This window comes from Camelus bactrianus, chromosome 21, assembly GCF_048773025.1.
Source record: "Camelus bactrianus isolate YW-2024 breed Bactrian camel chromosome 21, ASM4877302v1, whole genome shotgun sequence".
Classification (NCBI taxonomy): domain Eukaryota; kingdom Metazoa; phylum Chordata; class Mammalia; order Artiodactyla; family Camelidae; genus Camelus; species Camelus bactrianus.
In genome coordinates this window covers 25,268,303-25,281,240 of record NC_133559.1, presented here as the reverse complement: position 1 = coordinate 25,281,240, position 12,938 = coordinate 25,268,303, and the positions used below count along the sequence as shown (strand labels likewise).

Below are 12,938 nucleotides of genomic sequence, written 5' to 3'. Positions count from 1 at the left end.
ATGTATATACCCAAGGGAAACAGGTCCACACAAAAACCTATACAAAAATGTTTATAGCAGCATTATTCATAACTTTCTCCAAAAGGTGGAAACTATCTAAATATCTGTCAACATTTAGAATGAACAAATAAAATGAATGAATAAATAAAATGTGATATATTCATATCATGGAATATTATTCATCTATAAAAGGAAATGAAGTACTGATGTACGTTTCAATATGGATGAAACTTTAAAATATTATACTAAGGGGAAATAAGACTGTCATTGAAGACTATATATTATATGGTTCTATTCATGTGAAATGTATGGAATAGGTAAATCCATAGAGACAGAAAGTAGGTTGGTGGTTACCTAGAGCTGGCAGAATTGGGTGGAAATTGGAAGTGACTAGTAAGAGTTACAGTTTCTCTTTGGGGTGATGAAAGTGTTCTAATAGTAATTGTAGTTATGGTTACACAACTCTGTGATGTGAGTACACTGAAAACCATTGAATTGTTCACTTTAAATGGGTGAATTGTATGGTATGTGAATTATATCTCAATAAAGTTATTTTAAAATAAAGGTAAAATTAATATAGAGGTCTGAATGGTGGTTACCTTTTACTGAGTTATCAATTGAGAAAAGACTTAAAATATTGGCACTTTATTTTTTTCTAAAATTATTTTCCACTTAACTTTAATAGAATCTTTTATAAGTTTAACTTTTATAACATACAGTAAAATAATTTTTATTTTATATTTCCTATACGTACTTTAATAAAAATATATTCAACACACTCAATTTTCATACACTTTAAATTCTACTGTGTTTTATGTACTAACACTTTAGATCATTACTGTAGATGGAACACAAATAAGTGAACATCTTAATGATTTTGTTGATGATGGCAAGATAAAAGTTATGGAATAAATATATGACAATATATGAATTACATATATTTCAATTTTGTTCCCCATCTGAATATCATTAGATGATCAGCCAAAAATCTAGATACATGCAATAATACTTAAATTATCATTTTTGACATTTTACTTCTCTTTCAGACACGTAAAAAATATAGTTTCCTGTATGTTTTCCCATTTGATTGTTATAAAGGTTTATTTGTTGCAATAAGAAGATATATTTCACTTGATAGTTGTGTTAACTTGATTTATCACTTTTAAAGACTTAAATATAAAGCACATGGGCCTTAATTTATTCTTTTGTCCTCAATGCCACAAATGTTACAGGTGGGCCTACATATAGTATGTGTGTCCTGCTCGTTTATAGTTATCTATATCCTTTTTAGCCACTTGTTTCAACTTCCAACATATACACACAAATACAAACATACACACACACACACACACAAATTCTTTACAACAGAGATGGTCTTGACTCCCCTGTGTAGTGTCTATCACAGTGATTGCAGGCATCAATAAATAGGTTTTGAATTTAATTGAATCACACATATAGGAAGTGGGAGGTAAGGTGTCCAGAAATGATTTAAGAAATTCAGGACAGAGAGGTGTGAAGAGTCAAGTCTTTTGCCCTGAAGACGTACAAAGCATAAGCAAGAGAGAGCTAGTTTAGTGACGCTAATTTGCGTCACTAACGTACAGTTTATGTAGGTTAGAGGTTCACTGACTTAGGTCCACTGGACCATGTGTGGTGATGAGACATGTGTCTTTTTGATATGTTGTTTAAGAAGGACGAGTAGGAGGACATTAACGTTCATACTCAAGGATAAAAAGCCATTCTCTAAAACCATGTAGGATCCTCTCTGCAATGTTCTAACAATCTACCTTTTATTTCCACTGGAGTCTAACTCTGTAGAAACTACCAGTAAAAAAAGAAATCAAGTTATAATTGTGGTTGTTTAGCAATATAATAAATAGTCATCTGTCAGAAATTTGACTAAGACTTCCTAAAAGGTTTTCAGGGCTGAAAAGGTTTTAAATAAAAAAAAAAAAAAAAAGAAAAGAAACAATGAATTTCACCAAACAGGTATCAGCTGGAAACAATTGCCTTTATTGGCTGAGTTCTTACAACTGCAGGGTCAATATGAAACAATGGATCCAGGTATCCACATTTCAGATCAAAAGGCAAACTTGAACAAATATTGGAGGATTGTCTCCCTTCTGTGGGAACACAGAATGTAGATCAAAAGAGTGCTGATTCATGGCAAGAACCAGTTGGCTCATCACCTCCTCCATTTTATCAAGTAAATTTTGTGACAGATTTGGCAGGAGCAAAAGCATGGAAGTCAGAAGACACAGGAAGTGTTCAGGAAATAATGAGTAATCAAGTTGGCCAAGAGAGCCACGGCTTCTCAAAATACTTCTGCCAAATAGCTCCTTACAGGGAAAGAATAAACTTGAATGCCCCACTCATTTAAGCATTTGTCCCCATATTCCCACTCAATGTCTTTGAAGTCTCATATTTTATTTTCAAAATGAATGCCAATTTTGCATATCAGTCTCTCATATCAATGGTATTATGTAAAAATAATGTTTTAAAGATCTGTCATCAGTGGAAAAAAATAAGTTTCCTATTTCTAAGCTTGGCTAATATACTTTCTTGGAAAAGTAGGTTCAATATACATGTGGCAAAGCCCTTTTTTACAAATGCATTTTTTTAAATTTTGTGAGAATTGTCATGAATATATACATATATTTTAAAGATTATTATTAATCAACCCTAATTCAAATTCAAAACCTAATAAGCTGTTTATTATTAAACTGAACACTAAATAACTACCACTAAACTGAAGAAATAGAACATCCCAGAACCTTAAAGCCCCCAGTATGGTCCTCCTAGATTGTTCTCCTCTGCTTGTCTTCTCTCCCAGAAACCACTGTCTTGACTTTTATGTTATTCATTCCTTTGTTTTTCAATATAATTTACTAGTTGACCATAAATGTAGATATTCTTAAACAAAACAAACAAACAAAAATATATATATAGAGTCCATGCCAAACCTTTCAAGTCGCCCACAAGGGACCAAGAGGAGGGCACTGGAGTCAAGAGCAGGACACTGGGTGACAAAGCAGGGCACTGAGCATGATCCCTGCACACAGCACCACCAGGGGCTTGGGTGGACCACCCAAGCCTCCCTCTTCTCCAGCCCAACCCTGGTTAGCAAGAGCTTGAGAAAAACCCTTCAAACCATTATACAGTTAAGCAGATACAAACACCATTACAGATATCAGACAGTCACCAATGATGACAATAAGGTCCTGGATGGTTCCAGAGAGATCCCAAGAAGAGGCCCTGAGACAACATGAAAAGTGACTCCAGCAAGCTATCAGCGGCCCCAACCCCTAGATGTCCCACTGAAACTAAAAGAATGATGCGAGAGCTGCCCAGCCAAGCCCTTTCCAATCTGCTGATCCCTAGAAACTGTACAGTGTTATTTTAAGTCACTAAATTTGAGGTGGCTTGTACACAACTACAAGACACTAGAAAAATGCCAAATTGTTTTCCAAAGTAGTTGTACCAACTTTAGATGGTAGTGAATGGCAGCACCTGTTGCTCTATGTCTTCATCATCCCTAATGTTTTTCCTGTCTGTTACACATGATATGAAATACGATTATGGTTTTAGATTGAATTTCTCTCTTTACCAGGGACTTGGTGCATGTTCATGTATTTAGTGGCCATTTGTGCTTTTATCTTTTTAATATCAAGTCTTTTGCTTGTATTTCCATTAGATTTTCTTCATAGAATTTAAAAATATTTTGAGTACTAATACTTGGTCAATCATATACATTACAAAATCTCTTCTAGGTTGTTTATTGCCTTTTCCACTCTTTTTATGGCGTATTTTGATGGACAGAAAGTAGCAATATCTTCTTTTCTGGTCTGAGCTTTTTCTGTCTTAAATTCTTCTACCATAGGATCACAGAGAAGGTCTCCTATAATTTATTTTGGAAGTTTTGGAAGTTTTGTTTTTCACATTTAAGTCTTTAATCATCCACTTGGAATTTATTTTTGTTTGATACAAGGCAGAATTTTTAAATAGGTCCAGTTGAGCATCTTCTCTCAACTGAAAGCTCTGCTGTATATCAAGTTCCTATACCTTGCATCCTATGTTTCTATATCCTGTATCCTATGGTCTGTTTCTCTGCTTTCTTTTCAGATCTGCTGGCTCATTTATTAATTGTTTTACCAACACCACATTGTTTCAATGATTACAACTGAACAATAAGATTTTTTTTTAATCTAGTAGGGCATGACCCTATTGCCTGATTTTTCCTTTTTAAGAATAGGCTCTGTCTCCCTATTTATTTAGTCTTCCTTAATGTCTTTCAGTAAACTTTTATAAATTTCTCTAAGATCTTGTACATTTTTGCTGGATATTTTCCTGAATAATTAACACCTTTTGTTGCTACAATACGGCTATCATTTTAAAATAAATGTTCTTATTTGTTGCTCGTATAATCTTATAACCAGAAATCTTACTCATTGCTCTCATTAACTTGTTCATAGATTCTTTTTTGTTTTTTCAAGTAGAATATCATCATCACCAAAGAATTACAGAGTCATAGCTTCCTCTCAAATTCTTTCCTTGCCTTGCCTATTACGCTGGCTAAGGCCTATAAAATAATGGTGAGTAGATTGGGGAAAGTGGATATTTCTGTCTTTTCTTGGTTTTAAAGAGAATGCTTTTAATGTTTTTCACCACTAAACATAATGTTTAGGGTATTTTGAGACTAGTTTTATCAGATTTAGAAATCCTATTCTATTAATAATGAAAAGCTTATTTTTTACATATCTAGGTAATTATATGGTTATTGTTATGTGGTTCCTTACCTCCAAGATGGCCCCAAATGATTCTCACCTCCTGAATACCTCTTGGTATTCACTCTCTTAGGTGATTCCTTTCACATTGTACCAGAGATGATCTGTATAATCAATAGAACAGGAGCAGAGGTGATAAAATGTCATTAGAATAGGTTATAAAAGATATGACATAAGGTTACAGAGGATCATGAGACTACTATGAAAAATTATATGCCAATAAAATGGACAATATAGAGGAAATGGACAAATTCCTAGAAATGTATAATCTCCCAAGACTGAACCAGGAAGAAATAGAAAATATGAACAGACCAATTATCAACAATAAAATTCAATCAGTGGGGAAAAAAACCACACAAAACTCCCAATGAACAAAAGTCCAGGACTAGATGGCTTCACAGGGGAATTCTACCAAACATTTAAAGAATAGTTAATGTCTATTCTTCTCAAACTATTACAGAAAAGTGCAAAGGAAGGAACATTTCCAAACTCATTCTACAAGGCCAGCATCACTGTGATACCAAAACCAGACAAAGATATGACACTCACACCCAAATTACAGGTCGATATCACTAATGAACACAGATGCAAAAATCCTCAACAAAATATTAGCAAACAGAATCCAACAATACATCAAAAGGATTGTACAACAAGATCAAATGGGATTTAGCCTAGGGATGCAAGCATGGTTCAATAGCCACAAATCAATCAATGTGATACACCACATTTAAAAAATTGAAGAATTAAAAACCATATAATCATCTTAATAGATGCAGAAAAAGCTTTTGAAAAAAGTTCAATATCCATTTATGATGAAAACTCTCATCAAAGTGGGTACGGAGGAGGCATACCTCAATGTAATAAAGGCCATGTATGATAAGCCCATAGTTAACATATTCAGTGATGAAAAGCTGAAAGCATTTCCCCTAGGATCAGGAACAAGACAAAGATGCCCACTCTCACCACTTTTATTCAACATGGTATTCAAGTCCTAGCCACAGCAATCAGAAAAGAAAAAGTAATAAAAGGAATCTGAATTGTAAAAGAAGTAAAACTGTCACTGTTTGAGATGACATGATACTCTACATTGAAAATCCTAAAGATTCCACCAAAAAAACTGCTAAAGCTCATCAATGTATTTGGGAAGGTTGCAGGATACAAAATTAACATACATAAATCTGTTGCATTTCTATACAGACCAACAACAGACTTTCAGAAAGAGAAATTAAGAAAATAATCCCCTTTACCATCACATCAAAAAGATTAAAATACTTAGGAATAAACCTGCTTAAGGAAGTAAAAGACCTGTACTCAGAAAACTGTAAGACACCGACGAAAGAAATAGAAGACAACACAAACAGATGAAAAGATATACTGTGTGGAAAAATTAATATTATTAAAATGACTATAATACCCAAAGTAGTCTATAGATTCAATGCAATCCCTATCAAAATACCAAAGACATTTTTCATAGAACTAGAACAAATAATTTCAAAATTTGTATAAAGACACAAAAGACCCCAAGTAGCCAATCTGAGAAACAACAGAGCTGGAGGAATCACACTCCCTGACTTCAGACTATACTACAAAACTACAGTAATCAAAACAGTACAGCACTGGCACAAAAACAGACACATAGCTCAATGGAACAGAATAAAAGCCCAGAAATAAACCTACATACTTATGGTCAATAAATCTATGACAAAGGAGGCAAGAATATACAATAAGAAAAAGACAGACTCTCCAGTATATGGTGCTGGGAAAACTGGACAGCTATGTGTAAAACAATGAAATTAGAACATTTTCTCACACCATATACAAAAATAAACTCAAAATGGATTACTGATCTAAATGTAAGACCCAAAACCATAAAAATCCTAGAAGAGACCATAGGCAGAACATTCTTTTTTTTTCTTAGCTTTTTTTAAATGGATTTCCTGGAGATTGATCCCAGGACCTTGTGCATGCAAGCATGCACTCTGCCACTGAACTATACCCTCCCCCAGGCAGAATATTCTTTGACATAAATTGTAGCAACATTTTTTTCTGTCTTCTAAGACAAAGGAAACAAAAGGAAAAATAAACAAATGGAACCTAATTAAACTTAAAAGCTTTTACACAGCAAAGGAAACCATCAACAAAACAAAAAGACAACCTACTGAATGGGAGAAAATATATGCAAATGATATGACCAATAAGGGGCTAATATTATATACATCTTTTACAACTCAACATCAAAAAAAAAAAAAAACCCAACCTGATTTTAAAATGACCAGATGACCTTAATAGATATCTTCCCAAAGAAGACATACAAATGTCCAACAGGCACTTGAAAAGATGCTCAACATAGCTAATCATCGGAGAAATGCAAATCAAAACCACAGTGAGCTATCATTTCACATCTGTCAAAATGGATGTCATCAAAAAGAGCACAAATTACAAACCTTGGCAAGGATGTGAAGAAAAGGGAGCACTTGTGTGCTATTGGTGGCAATGTAAATTGGTTCAGCCACTGTGGAGAACAATACGGAGATTGTTTAAAAAACTAAAACAGAACTACCATTTGGATTCAGCAATTCCAATCCTGTGTATATATCAAAAGAAAATGAAAACACTAACTTGAAAAAATACATGTACCCCAATGTTCATAGCAGCATTATTTACAATAGCCAAGATATGGAAGCAACCTAAGTGATGAATGGACAAAGAAGCTGTGAGACACACACACACACACACACACACACACACACACACACACACACACACACAGTGGAATACTACTCAGTCATTAAAAAAGAATGAAGTTTTGCCAATTGCAACAATATGGATGGACCTGGAGGGTATCATGCTTAGTAAAAAGGTCAGAAAGAGAAAGACAAATAGTGTATATTTTTTATTTTTGGTGGGGGTTATTAGATTTTTATTTCTTTACTTATTTAATGGAGATACTGGGGATTGAACCCAGGACCTCATACATGCTAAGCACACAGTCTACCACTGAGCTATCTCCTCCCTCTGACAAATACTGTATCTTATCACTTATATATGGAATCTAAAAAAATAAAACAAATGAGTGAATGTAACAAAAAAGAAGCAGACTCACTGATAAAGAGAACAAACTACTGGTTACCAGTGGGGAAAAAGAAGGGTATATAGATGAGATAGGGATAGTGGATTAAGAGGTACAAATTACTATATATAAAATAAATAAGTTACAAGGATATAATGAACAACACAGAGAATATAGTCAATATGTTGTTATAACTATAACTATAAATGGAAAATAATCTATAAAATTATGTATGAATCCCTATGTTGTACACCTGAGACTAATATAATATTGTAAACCATCTATATCTCAATATAAAAGCCAGAAAAGAGATAATATGACATCCGTTTAGATACATAGATCAATGGGATAGAAATGAGAGTCCAGAAAAAAAAACTTTACATTTATGATCAATTGGTTTTGAGAAGGGTGGCAAGTCACTTAAACAGAGAAAGAATAGTCTTTTCAATAAATGATGCTGAGTCAACTGGACAACCACATGCAAAAGAATGAAGTTAAACATCCATCTTAGGACCATACTTTAAAAAAAATACCTCAAAATACATCAAAATGTTAACATAAGAGCTAAAATTATAAAACTCTAAGGAAAAAACAGGCCTAAATCTCTGTGACCTTACATCAGGCAATCATTTCTTAGATGGGACACCTAAATCACAAGAAACATTAGAAAAAAATAAATTATACTTTACCAGAAAGTAATCACATTCAGAATCTATAAAGAACTCTTAGTTCAACAATAAAAGGACAAATAACCCAATTTTAAAATGGGCAAAGAAATTCAACTGATATTTCTCCAAAGACCAAACAGCCGAGAGCACATGAAAAGACGCTCAACATCACTAGTCATCATGGAAATGCAAATCAAACCCACAGTGAGATACTATTTCATGCCCACTAAGGTAGCAGTAATAAAAAAGACAACCAATAACAAGTGTTGGCGAGGAAGCGGGGGAATTGGAACCCTCCTACAGGGTCAGGGGAATATAAAATGGCATAGCACCCTTGGAAAACAGTTTATCAGTTTCTCAAAAAGGTAAACATAGAGTTACCATGTGTATGCTTATATTCCTTAGGAAGTCTCTGAGGACCAGGTTTAAAGTTAATTTTCCCAAAGAATATCTGAATTTGCTCTGCCAGGTGCTTCTGCCAGATGGAGCAATAGCAATCCAAGCCCACATTAAGCGACAGTTTTAAGTGGAGTCTTCTGTTTATTCCGTTTTTTTGCATAGTTCGGAAATTGCTCCCAAGTCATGTTTTTCCTCCAGCAAAGCTTAGGTTGATACAAGCAAAAGTCACTGCCAAATCCTCCTGTGTGGTTTTTTGTTTTCCTTGTTTCCTTGCTGAAGTAAAGTATCTTCTTGAGACTCCCAGGTCCATGTAGGGATTTCAATCCAATCTTCTACTATAAGGGGACAAGTCTTAGTTTTCTTTGTTCTCACTGCACCTATTAGACCTCAAGTTTTAGGCCACCCATGTAGACAGATGCCGCCAGAGCAAACACCAACATTTGATGGCTTTGCTGATTTCAAGTTTTCCTACCAATTCAGCCATACATGTGAAAGTTTTATATACATATATTATAAGTTTTAGGTATTCTATAAAGGATTTCTTTAAACACCTTATCTGTCATAATGCCTGAAATGAAAAATCTGACAAAGCCTATTTGTGCAAAAGTTTACACTCCCCATCCCACCCCCACTCTCAAAAAAAAAGTCTTTACGTAAACACTAGTCTCTGGGAAAATGTATCATGTTCATTCCGTGGATTCCATTGCCCTCTGGACACTCTTACATCAACCATTGTCTCAGAAACACTGTGGAGGAGTGAAGGATTAGACTGAAAGGTTAAGCTGTAGTCACGTTTAAAACAGTCTTAAATGCAAATGTAGAAATATTCCGATTTCCAAATTGTCACTTCTGTGGTTCAACAGATTGGAATTCGATGGCAGACATACTTCCAACTGACAGCATTTGTTTTTTAAAAATATGTTCTTCCATGTACGTTGATGTATGACTGAAGCACTATGCTATACACCAGAAATTGACACAACATTGTAAACTGACCATACTTCAGTAAAAAATATTTTTATAAATAGGTTTTCTTCATTCAAACTATTGATAAAAAAAATTGTTCACATACCGAGGCATGGGGAAATCATTCTGACTTACGCATGATTTAACATGAATTTTATGCTAACCAAAACAGCCTGTTTGCGGCCTATCAAACGTACATTGCACCTCTGCTTTAATTATTAAAGAAAAGGACGCATTGACCAGAAGTAAAGAATGTCCATGTTAAAGATAGAGATTAAATGCCTCCCTTCGTGGGATGCCAATGTTGGTATTCCTTTGATGATAAAACTCCTTTCCTAGGTGCCATACTGACTTACCGTGTACATGCTGATCTGTTGGGTTTTTTTTTTTTTTTTTTTTTTTTTGGAAACCTCAGAGGGATGTATCCCTGACTTGTTTGATGTTCTTTCTTCTGATGAGATATAAAACTGCTGAAAACCATGCTTCTCTGGAGCATTTCCTTAGAGTTATCCGAGAGGCTGTCTCCTGGGTTATAGTCTCAGTATGGTGCAAACACAACTCTCTTCTGCTATTAGAGATTGTCTGATGAGGATTTCCCTTAACACTATTAAGTGATTTATGTGTGCTTGACACTGGTTTCATACTGTGTGGAGCAAAAGAAACTATGAAAGACAAGTTCTGTCCCTAAGTAGTTTATAAGGAAATCTACAAAACATTTCCTGTATGCAAATCTCCTGTATGTAAATCTTTACCGGGTAAAGCAGGACAAGTGCCGCGTAAACGGTGAGAGTTCAGAGAGTTAAAGAAGTTCAAAGTAGGGAGCAGTACTTCCAGCTTGAACAGAGGGGACAGTGACCAACAGTCCTGGTTTGCTGGGGTCTGAGAGGCTTCCTGGGACACAGAAACTACAGAGAGAAATCCAGGGTAGTCCTGGGCAAACAGGCCAGCTGGTCACCTTAGCAAAGGCAACGTTGCAGGAGGAGTCAGAGAAGGCCTGTAGAGCACAAGAGAAGGAATTTGGAAAAAAACCCTATAGAATTAGCTGGTATTACCTTCTTTAATACCTTTAACGTATATACAAGCTAACCCCTTCACCACTCTTACCAACAGCAGTCCTAGCAATAAATTGTGCAATGACTCCATTTTTGTGAGTACGTTCTTTTGATTGTCATGTGGATTGAACTCTATCAACCATTGGCTTCTGCTTTCACTATTACACCTGGGTTTCCTACACTGTCTTCTAACTTCCAATTGCTTTCCTTTCAAAATTGTGTTAAATGAGAGCTTTTTGCAATGCCTCCTCCTCTCCAAATGTATTAAATGACAATGGAGTTTTATTGGTGGGAATTACATGCTTGGGTCAAACATTAGAAGGAAGGCTGCTTATAAACATAAAATGGGTCTTCGTTTGAATTCAGATTCTCATAAGCAACAGTTGGACTTTAGAGAGGGGAGAAGCTGTTCACCTATGTGGAATACTGTGAACTAGTGCTTCTCAAACTTTAATACGCAGAGAAACTACCACCATCTCTCATCTTGTAAAAATGGCAGATTCTGACTGGTAGGGCTGCAAGGGCCTGGGAGTCTGCGTTTGTAATAAGCCCCCAGCTGATTCCACTGCTGCTGGTCGTAGGACCACACTTTGGGGTAACAAGGCTGTAACAGAGAAAGGCTCTTTTTGCCGCTTGTCCTTGCCCAAATTTCCCTCCACTCCCTAAAGTCCTTTTACTGTGCTGTTGAGCCTGAGAGTCTGCCAATTATACCATCTGAAACAAGTTGTAGATTTATTTACAGCTTAACATTAACTCTTTTAATCAGGTAATTATCCTCATCTGACCCATTGAACTAGGAACTTTGAGGATGAATGTTGATTTTTGTGGGTGAACAATATAGTAATGAGATACTATCTTAAATGACAAACATAAAGATGCAACAGGAGGCGTCTAGGAAGAGAGGTGGGCGATGGGCACCTGCAGAGTATTGCAAAAGCAGGAACACTTAGAGTTAGGCCAAAGGCAATATTAGCAAGTAGGAGGAGGTGATAAAAGAGGTGAAATGCTGCCTACAATGAACCTCATAGTTTTAAAAGTCTTTCCTTGGGCCAGTCTGAGGAAAGAAACCTGATCCTAATAAAAATAGCAAGTCTATTTCTTACTTTTTTATTTTAAATTTTGGGAGGAGGTTTATTTACTTATTTATTTAATTGAAGGTACTGGGGATTGAACCCAGGACCTCGTGCATGCTAAGCACACACTCTACCACTGAGCTATACCCCCTCCCCCTATTTCTTACTTTTTATAGAAAGCTAATATGACACCTGTATATATCAGTGAGATTCACTGCTTTTTCTTAATTTGCTTCCACAGTTGTGAAATGCAAGAAGTAAGCTTGCTAAATGCATATGCATATGCTAGTTGAAACTGTAGGCAATGTCTCCTAATAAGTATTAAAGATTCTAAGATAGGATTTAGACCTAAAATTATGACGAGTTATTGACAACACAGAATGATAGCTCTTGAATGAATAAGAGATCACCCAGTGCTTTTACTCTATGGATGAGGAAACTAACAACAAGCAGGTTTAAATGGATTACTCAACTTCATTCAGGTAGTTAGTGAAATAGTCTGGACTTGAATACCAGAACTCTTGATTTTTAACCAAGGGCTTTCTATAATACTAAGAACAAGTTTGAAAACCTGGGTTAACATTTCCCAAAAGGCTTCACATTTTAATTTTAATAACTTCTTTTTTTTTACGTATAGAAGTGTTTTTGTGCTTAATGATCTGGTATTTAATGGTTCAGTACTTTTGACAAATTTCCAATGTTTTATCTTTAACATTTTTATTTATACTTTCTTTTTCTCTTTCTTGTTTTTTACAAATCCTTGTACCAAGAGCTCCTGTTTTGTTTTGTTTTGTTTTGTTTTTTACATTTCTGGGAGACCCATGCAATTTATTATATATAAGGTCAAAACCAAGATAAATCCATTTATTTTCTAAACACATTCCAGGTGTCATCAAGAACACTCCTTCTGATAAAACAATAAAAGC

General features: G+C 35.1%; 1 non-coding gene across 1 annotated transcript; it reads right to left on the bottom strand.

Annotated features, from left to right (window-relative positions):
- Positions 1–12,091: 12,091 nt before the first annotated feature.
- On the bottom strand, positions 12,092–12,163 carry TRNAA-AGC (transfer RNA alanine (anticodon AGC)). The gene has a single exon. It is a non-coding gene; the product is annotated as a tRNA-Ala (tRNA).
- Between the last annotated feature and the right edge of the window lie 775 nt (positions 12,164–12,938).